The sequence below is a fragment of the Bubalus kerabau genome, chromosome 2 (assembly GCF_029407905.1).
Source record: "Bubalus kerabau isolate K-KA32 ecotype Philippines breed swamp buffalo chromosome 2, PCC_UOA_SB_1v2, whole genome shotgun sequence".
Classification (NCBI taxonomy): Eukaryota; Metazoa; Chordata; class Mammalia; order Artiodactyla; family Bovidae; genus Bubalus; species Bubalus kerabau.
Genome location: NC_073625.1, coordinates 195,260,336 through 195,281,654, shown reverse-complemented (window position 1 = coordinate 195,281,654; position 21,319 = coordinate 195,260,336). Strand labels below are relative to the sequence as shown.

At 47.2% G+C, this 21,319-nt stretch overlaps 2 long non-coding RNA genes across 2 annotated transcripts; both read right to left on the bottom strand.

Annotated features, from left to right (window-relative positions):
• Positions 1–1,820: 1,820 nt before the first annotated feature.
• On the bottom strand, positions 1,821–20,116 carry LOC129644318 (uncharacterized). Its single transcript, XR_008710803.1, has 3 exons — positions 18,668–20,116; positions 17,689–18,345; positions 1,821–1,943 (listed from the first exon to the last, which is right to left on the bottom strand). It is a non-coding gene; the product is annotated as an uncharacterized LOC129644318 (long non-coding RNA).
• Positions 6,813–7,229, bottom strand: LOC129644317 (uncharacterized). Its single transcript, XR_008710802.1, has 2 exons — positions 7,122–7,229; positions 6,813–7,082 (listed from the first exon to the last, which is right to left on the bottom strand). It is a non-coding gene; the product is annotated as an uncharacterized LOC129644317 (long non-coding RNA).
• Positions 20,117–21,319: the final 1,203 nt, after the last annotated feature.

The following is a 21,319-nucleotide window of genomic DNA, read 5'->3' as shown; positions in this document are numbered from 1 at the left end:
GGCTGTTGGTCTGTCACAAGTGCACGGAAAGTTCCCACTGGAGATATCAGAGCTCTCTGGCAGGACCCGTAGGTGTTAATTTTAGCTTTCAATGACTGATGCCCTTGTATAATTTAATGGGTCAGGAGGAGCATGAGCGAAAGCCAAGATTACTCACTTGGAGAGCTTTTCCTTTCCTGTCGAGTACTTGCTGAGTTATTCAGTTTGTAAAGGACTTGCCACTTATTCATTTATTTGGAGAGAGTTTCCACTCTTTTGAGTCTAGCTTGATAACTATAAATGATTCCTTAAATCTATTAGCAATCTATCCTATCAATCCTGTTTTCCCTGAGTTTATGCATTAAACATGAGTTCAACTCACAGCGTCAAATGCTAAAAGGCTATAGATATAACCATAAAATAAAATGCTCGCATGTCCCTACATACTCTGAGTTGAAAGATACATAGGTTGAATGTCAATTACTTGAAGTGAGGAAGTGAATATCCACAGGGGTTTCCGTGTCTACCCCATTCTACTACTTGAGTCCTGGTAGGAAATGAGGACTTGCATATTGAGGAGAGAAGCTTGTGCTTCTGGAGAAATAATATCTCAGCTGCCAATTGCAGCTTCCCTGGGGTTGCTGGGGATAGGACTCTAGCTGAGCACAGATTCATGCATTTGACTTTGTGCATCCTCTACTCCCACACTGTATGTAACCCATCACACCGGGCCTCAGGTGCATCAGCTGTTGGAGGAGCTTTCTGAGCTTTTGTCTGGTGGTGGTCCCTGCTGGTCCACAGAACAGCTTCAGCGGACTGTGTTCTTTGCTTGTTCAGTGGGCTTTGTCAAAGTCTTTGAATATTTTATTGCATCCTTCCCTAATTAATTTTGGAAAGTCAGTAGAAAATGGTGAAAGAGGATCACAGACTTCATGAATGCAATGTAATAGAAATAGAAAGGAATCATTAGATGCTGTGAAAGTGTGGGTCTTTAGATTCAACCAGATACCGAAAGAAATCAAACTGCCCAACTGTGGACCCAATCATGAAGGACAAGAATGATAATAAACAATGTGGATGAGGTGCTAAAATACAACAGTATAAATAAATCTGAGGTAAGCAAACAGGTTAACGGGGAAATCTCTGTGTAAAAGTATTTGACTATACTGTCTATAAAAGAAGGCAGGACAGAATTAGGATATGTCATGTTGTAAACCTCTGATGAAATTATGGATTTCATCAAAGGTCACCTCATCATCAATGGCTAATAGAAGGCATTGTCTTTGGTTTTCATTAGTTTTACTGATTTGCCTAGAAATGCTTTTTTGTTGTTGTTGTAGTTATTTATCATGCTTGACTCTGTGGTTTGATGTCTCTTGTCATTTTAGAAAATTCTCAGTCTATCTTCAGATATCACCCCTCTTTATCCCCTCCATCATCTTGCCCCCACTCCAGTTATACCTCTGTTAGATCTTACAGTGAGCTCCACATGTTTCGTATGCACGTTTTTGCATTGTTCATGCTTGCGATCTGGTCCAGTGTTCAGACTAAATCTGATTTCCCTTTCTCTCAGGGTATAGCCCTGAGGTCTCAGTTGAAAGCTTTTATCAGTCCCGAGCCTCAGAAAGCCTCAAGGCCCCTCCTCTCCGGCAGGCCTGGGATTCTAATTTTTTGCATCTCTAGCAGTATGGCTTGCGTTAGTTTCCTGGCATTGTTGTAACAAATTACCACAAACTTGGTGGCTTAAAAACAATAGAAATTTATTCCCCTGCAGTTCTGGAGATCAGGTATCAAGATGTCATGAGGGCCATGCTCCCTCTGAAAGCTCTCAGGAAGAATCCTTCCATGCCTCTTCCATCTTCTGGTGGCCCCAGGCATTCCTGGATTTGTAGCTGCAACACACTGATCGCTGGCTCCATTCTCACAGGGTCTCTTCCTGTGTGTCTCTGTGTCCTCCTCTCTTCCTATAAGGAGGCCAGTCATGGAATTTAGGGCCCACTCTGAATCACAGTGGGCTTCCCTAGTGGCTCAGGAAGTAAAGAATCTGCCTGCAGTGCCGGAGACCCGGGTTCTATCCCTGGGTCAGGAAGATGCCCTGGAGAAGGGAATGGCAACCTGCTCCAGTGTTCTTGCCTGGGGAATCCCATGGACAGATGAGCCTGGTGGTCTATGGTCCATGGGGTCACAAAGAGTCGGACACAACTGAGCGACTAACACTGAATCAGGATAATTTCATCTCAAGATAAACTAACTACTTACGTGTCCAGGTAAGATTACTCACTGAAGTTCTTGGAATTTGGGAGTACACCGCTTACTGCTCTGATTCTGCTGCTCACATATATTTCTTTTTTCCCCTGTTGATTTTTTTTCTACCTATCATGTTAGAGGCCACGTCATGTTAGAATGCTAGAAAAAAAAAAAACCTGTAACCTGATGTTAGAGGACAGTGTCAATGATAAGACAAAAATGGAGCATAGAACAAAAACAGAAAGCAAAGCAAACAAACAAAGAAAAGGAAAAGATCTTGGCCAGATCAGAGAATGGGTCTGATTGAAAGTTCTAAGCTGTTTGGAAGCACATGTGGGCAGCTGGGCTTCCATGTGGGGCGGTTGAGAAGCTATTCGGCTTTTTCTCTGGGGGCCCCGGCTATGAGTATCTATAATCGTTTCGTGTGTGTATGCATTAGTCGCTCAGTTGTGTTTGACTCTTTGCGGCTCCATAGGCTGTAGCCCACCAAGCTCCTCTGTCCATGGGATTCTCCAGGCAAGAACTGGAGTGGGTTGCCATTCCCTCCCCCGGGGGATCTTTCCAACCCAGGGATCGAACCCAGGTCCGCCATATTGTGGGCAGATTCTTTACCAGCTGAGCTACCAGGGAAGCCCAAGAATACTGGAGTGGGTAGCCTAACCCTTCTCCCAGGGATCTTCCCAACTCAGGAATCAAACTGGGGTCTCCTGCATTGCAGGTGGATTCTTTACCAGCTGAGCTACCAGGGAAGGCCCATAATTGTTTTAACTGGGGCCATTTAGTTTCTTTTTTGTCGAATCCTCCCATTTCTTGTCTGGGGAAAATGCACCTCATTCCAGTTTTCTGGGAACTTAAGTGGGAGAGACAGCTGTTCAACATATAGATGTTCACTTAATTCTTCTATTTTCCATCCAGGTTTCTGCTCCCACCTTCTGCTCTGCCTGCTTTGCCTGAGTTTGGGGACTCCACAAATGGAAGATTTGGAGACAAAAGTATTTAGAAAAGAAGTGTACTTGAAAAAGATCTGCTAAGAATCTCCACGGGCTAAAAGGATTAGATCATCAAAAAAATATACATGTATCTAAAGGTAAAAAAATTCTCAAAATTACCAAGGTTACTGAGATTACAGTTGGTCTGTGCATGGCAGAAAAATAGCAAATTTATCACATGATTGTCATATCCACAAAGGTCCTGACAGATCTCCAAGCAGCAGCATTGCAGAAGTCTGGGAGAAAGTTGTTTTTGCTAGGTAGCTAGTAACTTACACGGGGGAGCCTGGTGGGCTGCCATCTATGGGGTCACACAGAGTCGGACATGACTGAAGCGACTTAGCAGCAGCAACAGCAGAAGTAACTTACAAGAAAGGCTCAAGATTTCTTTTATTTCCCTGACCCTGTTTTGTTTGTTTCTCTCAGGTACAATGTGTTTTTTCCTTTCTGACTATGAGATGAGGTGTGTATGATTACCCAAAGTGAGATGCCATTTCACTTCTACAGTTCCACCTGGTGGTCAGGTTTCTGGTCCTGAGGCACATATTTAACCATGTGAGTTTGTTTTACTAAGTTTTTAAACTTAGTGTTTATTCATTTGATGTTTCATTTAGTTCAGTTGCTCAGTCGTGTCCGACTCTTTGCGACCCCATGGACTGCAACACGCCAGGCCTCCCTGTACATCACCAACTCCCGGAATTTACTCAAACTCATGTCCATTGAGTCAGTGATGCCATCCAACCATCTCATCCTCTGTCATCCCCTTCTCCTCCCGTCTTCAATCTTTCCCAGCATCAGGGTCTTTTCCAATGAGTCAGTTCTTTGCATCAGGTGGCCAAAGTATTGGAGTTTCAGCTTTAGCGTCAGTCCTTCCAATGAAAACCCAGGACTGATTTCCCATAGGATTGACTGGTTGGATCTCCTTGCAGTCCAAGGGACTCTCAAGAGTCTTCTCCAACACCACAGTTCAAAAGTATCAATTCTTTGGTGCTCAGCTTTCTTTATAGTCCAACTCTCACATCCATACATGACTAGTAGTAGAAAAACCATAGCTTTGACTAGATGACCTTTGTAAGCAAAGTAATGTCTCTGCTTTTTAATATACTGTCTGGGTTGGTTTAGTTTTATTTGATTAGTAGTTTTATCTACATAGGTACCAAAGAGGTGAATGATGATAATAATAATAATACACTCCTTGTATATGGTTAACAAGACTAGAATCGTATGATACTAAGACCTAAGAGTTAACTTTGCCTGTAAATTTCCTACTCATACATGTCTAAGAGTTTATTATTATAAGTTCATTTACTGAGAACAGAAATGAAGAACCAGCCATTCATCTCTGCTTTGTTTTGCCTGCAGTTCCTGTATCTGTAGGGACATCTCTTTTTAAAATTTGTCAATGCCTCATCTGCTTGTTATTCTGTGAAGTGACTGGGATCAGCTGGGTGGTTCTTCTGCTGTCTAGGACTGCACTCCTCTTGGGGCTCGACTGGGCTGGGACAACGGAGATGGCTCACTCACCTGTGATACGACCTCCTGGGCAGGACTTTCTCTGGGGAAGTTCCTTGGGATTGAGAAGGCATGAGAGGTTCTCATTTTGAGAACTAGGCTTGTGGAAGGGGACAGGAATGAGGCAAAGCAAGAAGCCAGCTCCAAAGTGTTGGGTGGCTGGGACGTCTAGACAGCTGGGCTGGCTGGAATGGTGGAGAGCGGGGCCTTTCTTTCTCCATTAAGGCCCAGGGCCCCCCTCTCTCTCCTCTGGCTTCTCCATGGGCTCTCTTCAGCAGGTGGCTGCACTTCTATGAGGCGGTCAAGGCTCCCAGAAGCATAAAAGCAAAATCTGCCAGGGTTTCTGAAGTCTCCTTCCATATTCTATTGGTTAAGACAGTCACAAGCCAACGCACAGATTCAAGAAGAGGGGAGATAAATATCATCTCTTGGTATGGAGAATGCCAAACAACTTGGAGTCATCTTTATTCTTCCATACTAAACAAAATCTGTGTTAGTTGCCAGGGACTGTGATAACAAGAGACCAGAAACTTGGTGGCTTGAAACAACAAAAATTTATTTTCTCATAGTTCTGAAGGACAGAATCCAAAATCAAGGTGTGGGCAGAGCTGCATTCCTTCCAAAGGCTCTAGAGAGCCTTTGGCTCTTTCCTTGCTCTGTCCAGCTTCAGATGGCTCCAGGCATCCCTTGGCTTGTGGCTTCATCATTCTAGTCTCTGCCTCTGTCTTCACACGGCCTTCCTGGCATCTGTATCACTGCTTGTGTGTGTGTGTGTGTGTGTGTGTGTGTGTGTGTGTGTATGTGTGCATGTGCTCAGTTGGGTCTGACTCGTGATTCCACAGATTGTAGCCCATCAGGCTCCTCTGTCCATGGAATTTTCCAGGCATGAATACTGGAGTGGGTTGCCATTTCCTCTACCCAGGGATCAAACTCGCATCTCCTGCATCTCCTGTATTTCAGACTGACTCTTTACCACTGAGCCACCTGGCACCCTTTCCTTCTCTCTCTTTCTCCTTTTTCCTTGTAAGGAAATAGCAATTGAACTTAGCACCCATCTCAGATTCAGGATGATATCATTCAAGATCCTTAACTTGGCTGCATTTGCAGAGACCCCGTTTCCAAATAAGGTCATGTTCACAGGTATTGAGGTTGAGGACTTGGATGAATCTTTGAGGGACACAGTTCAATCCATCCTGCAAACATGAGTCCTTTTAATTATCCTACTTGGAATATATTGTACTTTCTGGCGATGTGGCTACATGTTTTAAACAGTTCTGGAAACTGTAGTCATTATATTTAAAAATATTACCTCTCTTCCTTCTTTATGTTTTCCTCCTGGGTTCCCAGTCACATATGTACTAGTCCAGGGGCATTTTTTTTTTTCTGTAAAAGGCCATTGAGTAAATATTTTAGGCTTTGGAGGCCATATGATCTTTGTCTCCAATACATAGCTCTATTGTATTGTGAAAAAAGCCATAGGCAACACACAATCAAATTTGTGTGGTGCCATTAAAACTTAATTTATTAAAAGCAGGTGGCCAGCTGGATTTGACACACAGGCCGTAGTGTGCCAAGCTCTGTGCTAGATCTTGCTCTTTTTCTCTCTCTTTTATACTTTTTCATATCTTTATCCCCCTCTCTCTGCTGTATTCTAGAAAGGTTATTCAGATATATTTTCCAATTCACGAACTCTCTCTTGAACAGTGTGATCTACTGTTTAGCACACCCACTGAGTTTAGGTTTTTATCCAAGTTATGTTATTAATTTGAAAAGTTCTGTGTGTTTTTCTCCGATTCTGCCAACTGATATCTTATGTTTTCTTGTTGTTTACTCATAAATTATAAGTGTATCCTTTCTTTAGATGTTTTATTTTTCACAATTCTACATGCTGCTGCTACAATAGAAAGATCTATAGTTCTTGGGGACCTACAGCTGTTGTTTCTTGTTTCTGTTAGTTTTTGTTCATAGTGACTTGCCTTCACAAATACTTGTTGATTTTGTTTGTGCTGAATTTTATTTATTTATTTATTTTTAGCTTTTAACTGTTTCCCATGCGTGCATTTTGTCACCCAAGCTACACAGGGAAACATCATGTATTAACGTTATTAATTGCAACTCACATTCCACATTCAGGTTTTAAAAACCATTACTGTGATTTCCTTAAGTTAGTCCATAATCGTAACGGGCATATGACTGTACTCCGTTTCCCTCCCTTGGATAAACCGGGGTCTTATTGTGCAGTGTTGTCAAGCTGTCACTGTCCACCAGCGGGCAAAAAAGAATCCACAATGAAGTGGACTCCAGTAGTCCAAATCCATGTTGCTCAAGGGTCAACAGTATATTTAGAGTAGAATCCTATAGAGACGCCAGTGTAAAAAAAAGGCAGGATTTCACATGTTCGAGGGCGATGGCTCGGTCGCCGGCTCGCTCAGCTCCCTGCAGTTGGCCACGTCGGACTCGGAGCAGAGCTTCAACTTCCTCACGGACTGGGGGCCCCGCTTCCGTTGTACTGAATTTTAATTTGTAGGATTCCTGCAAACTAACCTGAGAAGCCTTCCCGCCAAAGAGGATCTACGCCTGCTTTTACCAAACAGATGGGGAAGCTCCCTCTTGTCCATACAGTTCACCTTGGAATTATTCAGAGTTTTTTGGGGGTAAGAATCCCAGATTTGGGTCCCTCTCTGGGGCTTCCCAGGTGGTTCAGTGGTAAAGAATCTGCCTGCCAATGCAGGAGATGCTGGTTTGATCCTTGGATTGGGAAGATCCCCTGGAGAAGGAGATGGCAACCTCCTTCATTATTCTTGCCTGGAAGATCCCATGGACAGAGGAGCCTGGCGGGTTACCGTTCATGGGGTCGCAAAGAGCGGGACCTGACCGAGTACACACACACACACACACACACACACACACACACCCTTAGCACAGCCCCGCCCACTCCCTGTTGCTGTTGTTTAGGCCAGTTTCCACCACTCAGATTCCTGGTTACACCAGCCCTGTCTCTCTCCTGGCCTTCCAGCCAGCTCCTGCCCTTTCCTGTCCTCATTCTTGGTGATTCCCGCTCAGCTTCTGGTCAGAAAACTGGAGACCCCCAGTTCCCTCTCTTCTTCCCGGCCCATTCTTAGATTCAGCGTTCCTTTGGGTGTCCATCTGTCTATTCTGTGAATAGATCTTGTGAAGCAGGTCAGCCCCAAAGCACCTACTTGCTCAGAGTGTGGAGACTGTTCTTTTTTGGAACTTACCTCAACAAGGAATATACATCTTGGTAACTTGTTGGGTGTCACTTTAGGTGGGAAAACATGGACTTACACCCAACGCTGCTCATAAATGGAAGAGCCTTGTTCCCTACCCTACAGGCGGTCCTGAGGATGGAACAGCTCCCTGGACACGAGGTAGGCACTTCATACATTCAAGTGTGAAATTAGAATCACAGGGACCTCCTGTGGGATTCAGCCTTGCATTTGATTCTTCGCCTTCCCCTCCATCGTGGCTCCCTGCCCACCGTGGATTGTCCCGCACAGCCCCCGTAGCCCTTGCTCTGAGAAAATGCTAGGATAAATGTGTACATGAGCCCTGCTTAGTAGTCCCCACCGGGGGACTCCCCTGGTGGTCCAGTGGCTAAGACTCTGAGCTCCCAGTGCAGGGAGCCTAGGTTCAATCCCTGGTCAGGGAACTAGATCCCACATGCTGCAACTAAGACCTAGTATAGCCAAATAAAAAAATCGTATGGCCCCTTGTTAGTGACACCAGTGTGGCTTTTTGTTTTTTTAATTTGTTCAGGCCACGTGGCATGTGGGGTCTTAGCTTCACAACCAGGGATCAAACCTGCAGCCCCTATGTTGGAAGGGCAGAATCTTAACCACTGGACCGCCAGGGAAGTCCCGTGGTATCAGTTTTGACCAGGGGCAGGCCAAAGAAAAGTGAAAGTGAAAGTCGCTCAGTTGTGTCTGATTCTTTGCGACCCCATGGACTATATAGTCCATGGAATTCTCCAGGCCGGAATACGGGAGTGGGTAGCCTTTCCCTTCTCCAGGGGATCTTCCCAACCCAGGGATCGAACCCAGGTCTCCCGCATCACAGGCAGATTCTTTATCAGTTGAGCCACAAGGGAAGCCCAAAGGGAGGAAGCTCTAATTGTAGAAATTGGGACATTGAGAGAGTTGTTTTGCAGGGTCAGAAGGGAGAGAGTTATTGGGGGACCTCTTTGGCTCCCCTGAAATCACATTAAGTATTCAGTGGCCACTTGCTTAATCAACAGTAGGGATGGCTGCATGTGGAGACAGGCCTGTCATTATTCCTGGCTCTATTAACATGAACAGCTGAAAGAATATGACGCAAAAATCCCCTTACATAGAACCCCCCACTGAAAAAACAACCAACTTAACTATGTGCTCATATTTATTTAAATCTCTGAACAGAGCTGTTCTCTGCTGAGTTATAATGAGGAGTGAGTTTTCCGAGGGTGTGATTTATGAGCCTCTTACAGATGGGTTTTAAATGAGGGGACTGACAGTTCCACTCCAGCTATGGCAGGGCTGGGGTCTTTCAGGCCCAGAGGAGCCGAAATGAGCTGGTGGGAGGCAAGGGGGGTGGTGTGTGGGCGGACCCCATCGCCAAGGGCCAGGTGCGGGCATACAGCCCTGGCTCTTGCGTTTGTGAGCTCCTCTACCCGGCGATGCTGGATTATTCCGTTTTGTTTCTCTCGAGAAAGAAATAACACATGTTGACATGAAGATTGAAAGTGGGGTCTCTCCTGTGCCCTAGATGGCCCCAGAAATGGAAACATTCACACTTCTTTCCTGCTCATGCTTCTTTTCCCTAGAACTGTTTGGTGATAAGGTTAGCATTTCACTGGATTTTTAAAATTTCTTTTTATTGTGTATTCCAACCAGAAGCGGGAGGACACTGATTCCCTTTAAGATGGACTGGTTGGATCTCCTTGCAGTCCAAGGGACTCTCAAGAGTCTTCTCCAGCACCACAGTTCAAAAGCTTCAATTCTTTGGGCAATTGGAAAATGCCATCCACCTCAAGATATGTTGACATTTTAGTCCCTTGAACCTGTGAGTGACACCATGTTTGGTAAAAGGATTTTGAAGGTGTAAGTTGAGCATCTTGAGAGGAGACCGTCATCCTGGATCATCCAGTTCAGTTCAGTTCAGTTGCTCAGTTGTGTCTGACTCTTTGCGACCCCATGGACTGCAGCACACCAGGCCTCCCTGTCCATCACCAACTCCCAGAGTTTACCCAAACTTGTGTCCATCAAGTTGGTGATGTCATCCAACCATCTCATCCTCTGTCGTCCCCTTCTCCTCCTGCCTTCAATCATTCCCAGCATCGGGGTCTTTTCAAATGAGTCAGCTCTTCGCATCAGGTGGCTAAAGTATTGGAGTTTCAACTTCAACATCAGTCCTACCAATGAACACCCAGGACTGATCTCCTTTAGGATGGACTGGTGGCATCTCCCTGCAGTCCAAAGGACTCTCAAGAGTCTTCTCCAACACCACAGTTCAAAAGCATCAATTCTTCGGTGCTCAGCTTTCTTTACAGTCCAACTTTCACATCCATACATGACTACTAGAAAAACCATAGCCTTGGCTAGACGGACCTTTGTTGGCAAGGTAATCTCTGCTTTTTAATATGCTGTCTAGGTCATAACTTTCCTTCCAAGGAGTAAGCATCTTTTAATTTCATGGCTGCAGTTGCCATCTGCAGTGATTATCCAGGTGGGCCCTAAATGCCATCATGAGGGTCCTTAAGGGACAGAGGCAGAGGGGGCAGACAGATGCACAGAGGGAGCAACGATGGGAAGATGGGGGCAGAGATGGAGGGATGCGTCCACAAGCCAAGGAGGCCGAGGAGGGCCTGTCCACCCCAGAGGCTCGAAGAGGAGAGGAGAGCTTCTCCCCCGGGATCCTGGGAGGGAGCACAGCCCTGCCAGGGCCTTGACCTCTGACCTCTGTCCTCCAGAACTATGAGCGAATAAATTTTGGTTGTTTGAAGCCATTCAGTGTGTGGTCCTTTGTTATAATTTGTCACATCCTAGGAAATGGATATAGATGACTATGCCTCAAACACCCAGTTCCAGGAAACGGATGAGATCGGGATATAAACAAACACCTACCCAGTTTGTTTCAAGTTGTTTTCATTGTTGTTTAGTTGCTAAGTCGTGTCCCACTCTTTGCAACCCCGTGGACTGTAGCCCGCCAGGCTCTTCTGTCCATGGGGATTCTCCAGGCAGGAGAACTGGAGTGGGTTTCCATTTCCTCCTATGGGGCTCTTCCCCAGCCAGGGATCAAACCCAGGTCAAACTGGGTAGGCGTAGTTTATATCCCAGGGTACAGCTCCTCACGGTGGTGCTGAGGGGTGCCGGTTTGCTGGGGCAAGGCTTGTCCAGGTGCCCCAGAAAACAGCCTGCAGCAAAACTTGTGTGCAAATACTTTTCCAGGGGGTGGGGATGATAGTACAATCCCAGGGAAGCCAGAGTGAGGGCGAATGGGAGTGAGACCAAAAGGGAGAGGAGAAAACACAACAGCTTGAGGTTTTGTTTAACCACTGCTCCTTGGAACAAGGGCTTCCCTGGTGGCTCAGATGGTAAAGAATCCGCCTGCCAATGCAGGAGACCCGGGTTTGATCCCTGGCTGGGGAAGATCCCCTGGAAAGGGAATGGCAACCCACTCCAGTTCTCTTGCCTGGAGAATCCCCATGGACAGAGGAGCCTGGCGGGCTACGGTCCATGGGGTCGCAAAGGGTTGGACACGACTTAGCGACTAAACAACAGCGAACCAACTTGGAACAAACAGGGTAGTTGGGGGTGGGGCAGTGGGAGGGGCCAGGAAGGGCAAGCAATTTATCTTCTGGTTCCTTCCACTGCCTCTGCACGCTTCTAGACTGCAGTTCTCAGCAATCGCTAGCAGCTTCGTGGGATGGGTCAGGCCAGACCTGGGTGCCACAGCTGCTGAAGCTCCTCCCTGGGGAGGCACAATGGAGGCTATGCTAGGGTCTCACCCCTGGTGGACGGAGAGGGGGCGGCGCTGCTAAGAGGACTTGATGATGGTCAGAGTGGTACGAGACCCCAGACAGGGTCGTTCCAGCTGGGACTGTGGTCCAGAGGCTGGCAGGACTGGGCAGATCAGGGGGCCACACAAACTGAGTCAGGCCTCATGGAGGTTCTGGGCTGGTGGCCAGTGTCAGAGTCCTCTTGCTTTATGGACTTCCAGAAATGGTGGTGGGGGGGGTAAATATCCTGAATATTCATTGGAAGGACTGATGTTGAAGCTGAAACTCCAATACTTTGGCCACCTGATGCGAAGAACTGACTCATTGGAAAAGACCCTGATACTGGGAAAGATTGAGGGCAGGAGGAGAGGGGACGACAGAGGATGAGATGGTTGGATGGCATCACCGACTCAATGGACGTGAGCTTGAGTAAACTCGGGGAGTTGACAATGGACAGGGAGGCCTGGCGTGTTGCAGTCCATGGGGTCGCAGAGTCAGACATGACTGAGGGACTGAACTGAAAGGCTTATATGCACTCTACCCAGGTCCCGCTGCTACAACTCAGGTGCCAGGGATGCTGCTTAGATGATTACCATCAGTGTCCCACTCATGTCATTCTCGCTTCAGCTCCTCGGCTGTCACCCTGAGTGCTCTTCCTTTTCTATTTTCCCCTTGTCCCTTTGTCTGCATAGATGGTCTCTCCCATCCTGTTTCATTGCGTATCCAACCCTGCTCTCCGGCGGGTTCAAGATTTCTCTCCTATTTCTGCATTTGATTAGACATCATAAAGAGAAATTCCCTTTGGGTTTACAGTGCACGAATAGAGAGTTGGGAAGGAGAAAAAGATTCTTTAACAGACAAAACAGGCACCGGGGGATGCTGCTCTCTTTGGACGTGACCAGCGGAAGAAAAGACTCATTAGCGAGAAGAGACCTTGGGCTGTTGTCAAATCGAATTTTGCTGGAAGAGGAATGGATCGAGGTCATGCGTGCATGGAACTCACATGTACAGTCAAGCAGTGGGCCCCTCCTGGGGTCTCGCATTTGGTCCACAACCCAGACAGGGGAGAATGGCTTCTTTGTGTAGACAAAACACCGAAGCCTGTAGCATGTGGGGATGGGAAGAGAGAAGGTGGCCAGGCACCGAGCCCTGGATGGAGCCCTAAACGTCCCCTCTTGCAGCCCAATGGGGAATGGGTGACGGGTGAATATTTATGTGTCTGTTGGAGGGGGGTTGTTGTTCAGTGCTAGGCACCGGGTCCCTGAGGGGAGGGGGCTGTGTAGATATAGGTCACGGGATTGGGAACCAGACTGGATGGAACAGGAGTGGAATCATTGCTAGGGCATCACTAACACCAGGAAAGGAGCAACCAGAGTGGGAAGACAGGGAGCAGAAGCCCCCAGGATCATCTAAGACTTAAGTGTGGAACTGTCCTGAGAACCAACCCTGACTTATCTGAAGAGATTCTTCAAAGTGACTGTATTTTTTTTATTTATTTATTTATTTTTGACTGCACTGGATCTTCACTGCAGTGAATGGGCTTTCTCTAGTTATGGCGAGCAGGGGCTACTCGCTAGTTGAACTGTGCCGGCTTCTCATTGTGGGGGCTTCTCTTGTTGCAGAGCCCAGGCTCTAGGGCACACGATCTCAGTAGTTTCGGTGCTTAGATGCTTAGATGCTCTACAGCATGTGAGATCCTCCTGGACCAGAAATCAAACCCATGTCCTCTGCCTTGGCAGGAGGATTTTTAACAACTGAACCACCAGGAAAATCCACGACTGTGTTTTAAATGGCGACTACCTCAGTGGTGTCCAACCCTTTGCAACCCCATGGACTGTAGCCCATCAGGCTCCTCTGTCCATGGGATTCTCCAGACAAGAACACTAGAGTGGGTAGCCATTTACTTATCCAGGGGATCTTCCCAACCCAGGGATTGAACCTGTTCCTGCATTGCAGGCAGATTCTTTACCATCTAAGTCACCATGGAAGCCCCAATAATCATTTGGGGTACCCATTTAATTCAGACTTTGATAATACCAAAATGTGACTTTATCATCTAGTGATCAAGCCATCAAGATGCCTCCCTCCCCAGCTCCCTGGCCCTAGCAGCTCTGGCTTGGAGGGGGCAGCTGGCTCACTTCATAATAGAGCACCAGTAGCCGATACATTGACTACTGGGGGCCTGAGACCCTCCAGGAGGCCCTGAGATTTCACGAATGATGTTTCTCACAAGCACATTAGTATGTCTGCCTTTCCAGTGTTGCAGATGTGATGGACTTAAGTACACATTTATTTCAAGATCCTCTGGGAATTCAGAGTTTATTTTTTGTCATGGTAAATTCTCTTCCCAGGTGGCACAGTAGTAAAGAATCCGCTTGTCAATGCAGGAGACGCAGGTTCGATCCCTGGGTTGGGAACATCCTCTGGAGGGGGAAATGGCAACCCACTCCAGTAGTTTTGCCTGGAAAATTCCATGGATGGAGAAGACTTGGAGACTGCAGTCCAGGGGGTCACAAAGAGTCAAACACAGCTGAGCACACACACTCACACACACATAAATTCTCTTCGGGCACTATCAGCGTGACTTGTATCATATGAGAGTGTGAGGTGTTGTCAGGGCCTCGTCTTTGTCCCTCCATGTGCTCTGTCTGACTTCCTTCCGCCTGAGGGCTCACCCGCCCCACCAGCCTTCAGGCCAGAAGTGCCAGGACATTGCACCTGTGCCTGGTTGCCCTTAAGTTCTGACTCCATGGAATAGGTGTATAAATACCCCAGCTCCCTCCCCGCTTAGATGGGATAATTCTGTGTGTGTTCTGCAAGTTTCCCCAAGTTTCCTTGAGTTAAGCCCAATGACCAACCATGAGAGCTGGTTCCACAGTTCACCTTGTATCATTCCTGTAACTCCTTTCCTTGCTACCTGTGAGGAAATGATTCTAAGAGCCAATCATAGAGTGTCAGGGAGGTAGTTTCCTCACCACCAAGCAATTCTCTGCTACCCCAGCTGGGTGTCCTACAACCTACTATCTCCCTGGGCTGTTCATGCTCAGTTGTGTCCGACTCGTTGCGACCCCATGGACTGCAGCCCTCCAGGCTCCTCTGTCCATGGGATTCTCCAGGCAAGAGTACTGGAGTGGGTTGCCATTGCCTTCTCCGAACTATCTGCCTAGGTAATATCAGATTCCACAGGCTAAGGGCTCAGTCCCACGAGACTGCTCCTATGCTACATCAGAGGCCAGTTGTAAGTGGTGGGACCCCAGGTTACCTACAACTGCTGTCTGATTTGGCTACAGATCAGAGGCACCCATGACACCCCCTGCCTGTCTGATTAATCTGCTAGAGAGGCTCACAGAACTCAGGGAAACACTAAGTTACATTTACCAGTGTTAAAGGACATGATGAAGGATACAGATAAACAGCCAAGAGATACGCAGGCTTGAGGCAAGTGGGAAGGGGCAGAGTTTTCACGTCATATGTTCATCAACCCGGAAGCTCTCCAAACCCTGTACTTTTGGGATTTGGGGATTTTTATGGAGGCTTCATCATATGAGTATGATCCATCTTGAACTCCATTTATAGCCCTTCTCCCTTCTCCAGAGACTGGGGGGGCAGGGCTAAAAATCCCCAGCTTCTAACCACGATTTGTTCTTTCTGTAACCAGCCCTCATCCAGAAGCCCACCCACTTAGAACAAAAGACACTCCCATCACCCAGGAAATTACAAGGGTTTCAGGAGCTCTGGGCCAGGAATGGAGGGGAGAGACCAATATACGTATTTTCTATTATCTCACAACTGTTTTTTTACCTCTGAAATAATAAACCACATGCCTCCAGTCTCAGTCTCAGGATCTGCCTCCAGAAGAAACCAAACCAGACAGGAGATGTCTGAGCAATCTCCCCTTCATTTTTCATTGAGGTTTAAATTACATAAAGTACACCAATGTTAAGCAAACAACTTGACAATGATCTCTATTTGTATATCTCTCTGTAAACACCACTTAGATCAAGCTATAGAGCATATCTAACTCCCCAGCAGGCTCACTCACCCACGCCACTCTCAAACCATCCTGAAAAGTAACTACTCTTCTCACTGTAGATCTGCTTTGCCTGTTCTTGAATTTCACATAGATGGTGTCTCACACTGTGTACTCTTTAGGGTATGACTTCTTTTGTTCAACATTATGCTTGTGAGATGTTTTTGCCTTTAGAAATAGTTTGCTAGTTTTTGTTGTTTGGTTGCTAAGTTGGGTCTGACTCTTTATGACCCCATGGACTGCAGCACTCCAGGCTTCCCTGTCCTTCACTATCTTCTGGAGTTTGCTCAAATTCATGTCCAATGAGTCAGTAATGATATCTAACCATCTCATCCCCTGCAGCCCTTTTCTCCTTTTGCCTTCAATTTTCCCCAGCATTCTGTTGTATATATATCAGATCATTTGCAAATTCATTTCAACTCTTAGTGGACATTTGGGTTGTTTGCTACCTTGGGCTACTGTGAATACAGCTGCCATGAACCGTTCTGTGTGTGTGTTGTGCACCCAAGTACCTGCATCCTTGGGTGTATGTCCAAGAGTGGATCCGCTGGGACAGAGAGCCTGTGGGTTTAGTTTAGTAAATACTGCCACACGTTTTCCAACATGGTTGTAACATTTTACGTCTCCCACTAGCAATGTGAGAGTTCTAGTTACTCCAATCTTTGGCAACACTCGATACTGTCAGTCCTTTAAATTTTAGCCAATCCGGTAATTCTGTGCAAAAAAAATTTGGCCATGGGCTTCCCTGGTGGCTCAGTGGTAAAGAGTCTGCCTGCAAATGCAGGAGACATGGGTTCCATCCAAGGTCCAAGAAGATCCTACATGCCACAGGGCATCTAAGCTCATGTGCCACAACTATTGGGCCTGTGATCTAGAGCCTGGGGACCACAACTACTGAAGCCCGAGTGCCCTAGAGCCTGTGCTCGGCAACAAGAGAAGCCACCACAGTGAGAAGCCTGTGCTTAGCTGCCTTGAACTACGTGGGGTCTTCCTAGATCAGGGATTGAACCTATGTTCCCTGCCTTGGCAGGTGTATTCTTAACAACGAGAACACTAGGGAAGCCCCACCATGGGGCTTTGAAGGCACATCGCCTGGGCTGGGTCTCAACACAATTCTCCACTGACACACACATCAGCTCAGCAGACAGGGAGAGGTAGTTTTCAGCTGGGTCCTCCACTTTTCTCACCCTTCTCATGTTCTTTTCTCCTGCAAGCCCCTACACAAAACTCCTCCACTCTCAGAGGCTAGAAAGTTCCCTTGCATGTTAACATGTGGGGATCCAGGTGAGAGAGCAGTCAGCTCAGCAGGGTTTTTTTTGTTTTTTTTTTTTGGCTGCACTCCGTGACATGTGGGATCTTAGTTCCTGACCAGGGATGGAACACTGCACACTCTTCAGTGGAAGCTCAGAGTGTTAATACCTGGATTGCCAGGGAAGTCCCAGCTCACCAGATGTGAAAGGGGCAAACTATGAATGCCACCCTACCAATTCAGGAAGGCCATCCCCTCCAAGGCTACCCCACACTTTGCAATGCCATTAGATGGGGTGAGTGTGCCAGTCCTCCACTGAGTCTGGTGTTCTGAGTCTCTGGTTCAACCAGTCACTGAGGAAACTTCTAGTATCCTAAAGGGGTGGGCAGAGAGCAGACATTCCAAGATAAGGTGGGTAGCAGGCCATTCGGGTGCAGAACCACAAACATCCACTGGAGGAGCGGGCCTGTGGGCCCCACCACTCCGGCACCTGTCCTCCGGTCTCCAACGTGGCATGGCACCCTCGCCTTCAGAAGTAACTGCCTGCCCCAAGTCCTGAGCCTTTCCACAGCTCTGAAGGGATCATTTTGTCTCTTACGACGACCCTCCCACCACCTCCCTCCAGCGGGTAGAGGCCATCTTTCTCCCTCCTGCTAAGTCAGGTACCATTTGTCCAGTCAGTATTCACCTCACAAATTCTTCTCTTCTGATGCTTCTTCTCCTGACCTTTTTGTCCTTGGGAAACACTCCTTGGTTCTCCTGCCTTTTCTGCCACTTTGGAGGGATGTGAGGAGGGTGTAGCAATAAACACGTCTGCACTCCAGCCCAGAGGTTCACCCATAAGCACGCCTACACGACCTCCATGTCTAGGGACACCCAGGCTGGCTCCTAGATGGAGGAGGCCTTCCTCCTCCGGTGACTTAAGGGCCAGGAGTGGGTCAGAGAGCGAGCAGGGGTTCCTGGAGGCCTGTTCTCCTTGGAGGTCAACCAGCACGCTAACGTGCACACTTATCTGGGTTACACCCCTATTGTGTCACAGGGGAGCCCAAGGCCAGGAACCAAGCAGTCCTTGCCAGTCAGCAAAATGACAGGGCTGTGTATTTGTTGGGAAACAAGACAGCATGGGCGTGGCCAGGGCCCTCGGGGGGGACTGGGTGTGGTCAGAGTGACAGCTGCCTGGGCGTGGTCACAGCCAATGAGGACTGGGCGTGGTCAGAGTGACAGCTGCCTGGGCGTGGCCACAGCCAAGGAGGCGCAGAGAGTGGTCAGGGAAACTCAGTTGGCGCCTTCTGTAGAACAGGGCTGCCGTCCAGCTTTGGTGCTATTTCCACTGTTTCAGAAATTGCTGCAATTAATTAAATTAAATTAATTAATGTAAATTAAATGAAATTTAGCAAATACAATGCAATATACTTTTCTTTCAAGGATATATCAAAATTGTAGTCTTGCCCTCTTTTTGAGTTCTAATGTTAGTGCTCCCCCCACTGTGTGTGTGTATGTGTATTTAAGAAAGAGAAAGGCTATTTGGCTCTAGACTCTGACACTGAAGCCCAAACTCTCGTCTTCCAGAAGACTAGGAGGTGGCAGCTCTCGCCTGGGTCCTCCCTCTCACGTTCTTCCAGCAAAGACCCCCACCCCCCACCTCAGCTTGGCCCCTTCTTTGTCACCTGTGCATGCGTGCATGCGTGCTTGATAAGTTGCTGAGTCTTGTCCAACTCTTTGTGGCCCTGTGGACTGTAGCCCGCCAGGCTCCTCTGTACATGGGGATTCTCCAGGCAAGAAAACTGGAGTGGGTAGCCATGCCTTCCTCCAGGGGATCTTCATGTCTCCTGCATTGGCAGGTGGGTTCTTTACCACTAGCACCACCTGGGAAGCCACCCCAGGTTATTTCAATTTCTCTCTGGCCTCCCGTGTCTACACACGTGAGGTTGTGCCCTGAAAAACTCTTCTCTCCCTTCCCCCTTCCCTGATGAACTCCAATTCCTCCTTGAGCTCAGGTGTTGCTTCCTCCTGGAGCACCCCCAGGCCTGCAGGCAGGGGGCCACTCGCTCCAACTGCCTCTCCTCTGCCTCCTGGCCCTGGGGCCCCACGTAACTACTCTGACTCACCCCAAGGCCCTGGGTTCTGGGGAGGCAGAGACCCCTCTGCACTAATCTCTGCAGGGTCCCTGGACCGTCATAAGCACTGTGTGAATACTCAGGGAAGGAGCCAAAGAAAGAAGGGGTGGAATTCGTCATGCTAATTCTGCATTTCCTCAGCTCGAGTCCCGCCTTTCAAATCATATTCAATCTCTCATCTGTTTCTTTATTAAAAAGTGTTATCACGGAAATTTACTCGGGCCATTGTCATTTCCTTTCTGTTGACTTGGTACGTTGGCCCCAAAATAACTCTTTGAGTGAGTGATGAGCAAAGCCATTAGGTAAAATTAATTGGAGTAATTAAAAGCAAATCGTTTTCCTGGGAAAACCAGGTTTTAAGAGCTGGTGCAGGGCAGCTCAGCTGGGGCGTGGCGCTCCTGGGGTCTACGCCGCCCTGCTCTCGGCTTTGTGGCCCGGCTGCTGGTGGTTCTCACCGGTAGCCGCTATTAGTGGCGGTGACACGTTAATTGAACCTCACTACTTCCAGGTGTGTGGCACACTCCGGGGTCACCAGTGCCGTGGGGCAGGGGGTGGTTCATGTGTATTCAATTACAGCTGCGAGATGAAGGAACGCAACATGGGATACGTTACAGTGTCGGTTACCACCCCTTATGGGGCTGCCCGCAAACTAAACCAATGAGCTCCCTTCCCTGTGGAGCATGTTCTGTTTGGGCTGGAAGCCCTATAAACCATGTGCAGCGTCGGGGAGAAACAGGGGGGACCCAGAAAGCTGAGAGGGGAGAACCTAAAGGGTTGGAAACTTCATCTTGAAAATTCAGGTGTCGTTCCCATTTGTTTTGAGATTGCACTATGGGATGTTGGAGTACGTACGATTGGAAGCCAAGGTTGCATGAAGAAATCCATTAAAGATAATGTATGGCTGGTTCACTCGGCTGTACCACAGACAATAACACAGCATTGTAAAGCAACTATAGTCCAATAAAAATGGAAAGAAAAAAGAAAAAGAATACAGTCATCTACAAGAGGCCCAGGGGGTGCTGATGAAATACACACCACAACGTATAGCTGAGGGGCTTCTTGGGTGGTGTAGTGCCAAAGAATCTGCCTGCAATGCAGGAGATGCAGGTTCAGTCCCTGAGTCAGGAAGACCCCCTGGAGTAGGATGTGGCAACCCACTCCAGTATTTTGCCTGGAAAATTCCATGGACAAGAGGAGCCTGGCAGGCTACAGGGCATGGGGTCACAAAAAGCCAGACGCAACAGAGCAGCTGAACACACACACACATACTCATGTATAGCTGAGCTATCGTAGGAGGCGAATTTATGAAATTTACATTTTGAATGCTTTTTATTTAGCATTTATGAAGATGTGTGCTTATGAACAATTAATTAATTGCAATTAATATAATCTGATATATTAATCTAAAATTGTGCAAATTTGATCACCAAAATGTGAAATGCATTTATGGAAGGAGAATTTTTTAAAAGAATATTTTCCAGCTTCTCTGACTGTTGTGAACTGTAACCAAGCCTTTTACCCTTTAGATTTACTCTGAAGAGCATAAGGCCATGACACCCTTTGACTTCCCCATGAGACCCTCTTTGTGTGGAATTTTTCTTTCCTTCCTTCCTTTTTTAAAAGGAGGCATTTTTCTTACAAGCCAGGAATGGTTATTATAATTAGTATTTATTACACCGTCTTCCTTCCCCGAGCTCGCAGTGATCGATCATGTTTACCCCTTCAGCATGGCCCTGTATGGAATAGGTATTATCCCCCTTCCTTACAGCAACAAGAAGAGGGTTAACAGTCTCATTCAAGGTCACCTGACAAATTATTCTGCATTAGAAACCACGACTGCTTAAGCCCCACCATCACTTAGACAAACAAGCCATGTTTTTACTCTCAACCCTTTCATTTTGGGGTGCTGGTAGCCCTCTTCCCGATGTTGACCTTCATGTCCATTCATCAGTCACCAAGTACTTGTTAAATACCCACTTTAAAATGTGTTAATTGTAGGAATAAGATTATTTGGTTGAAGGAATACAGATTAAATTTCAAACCTCAAAACCACACTGAACTCTTATTACTAAGAAAAGAGGTCATTGTTGGTACCGTTTAATTTAATGCCCATTTCTCTTCCTTTTCTGCATCTCTTTTTCTAGCCCTGACCTTCTCAAGGCCTCTTGCTTACTAATGTTGCTTTCTCTTACAGAATTTTGA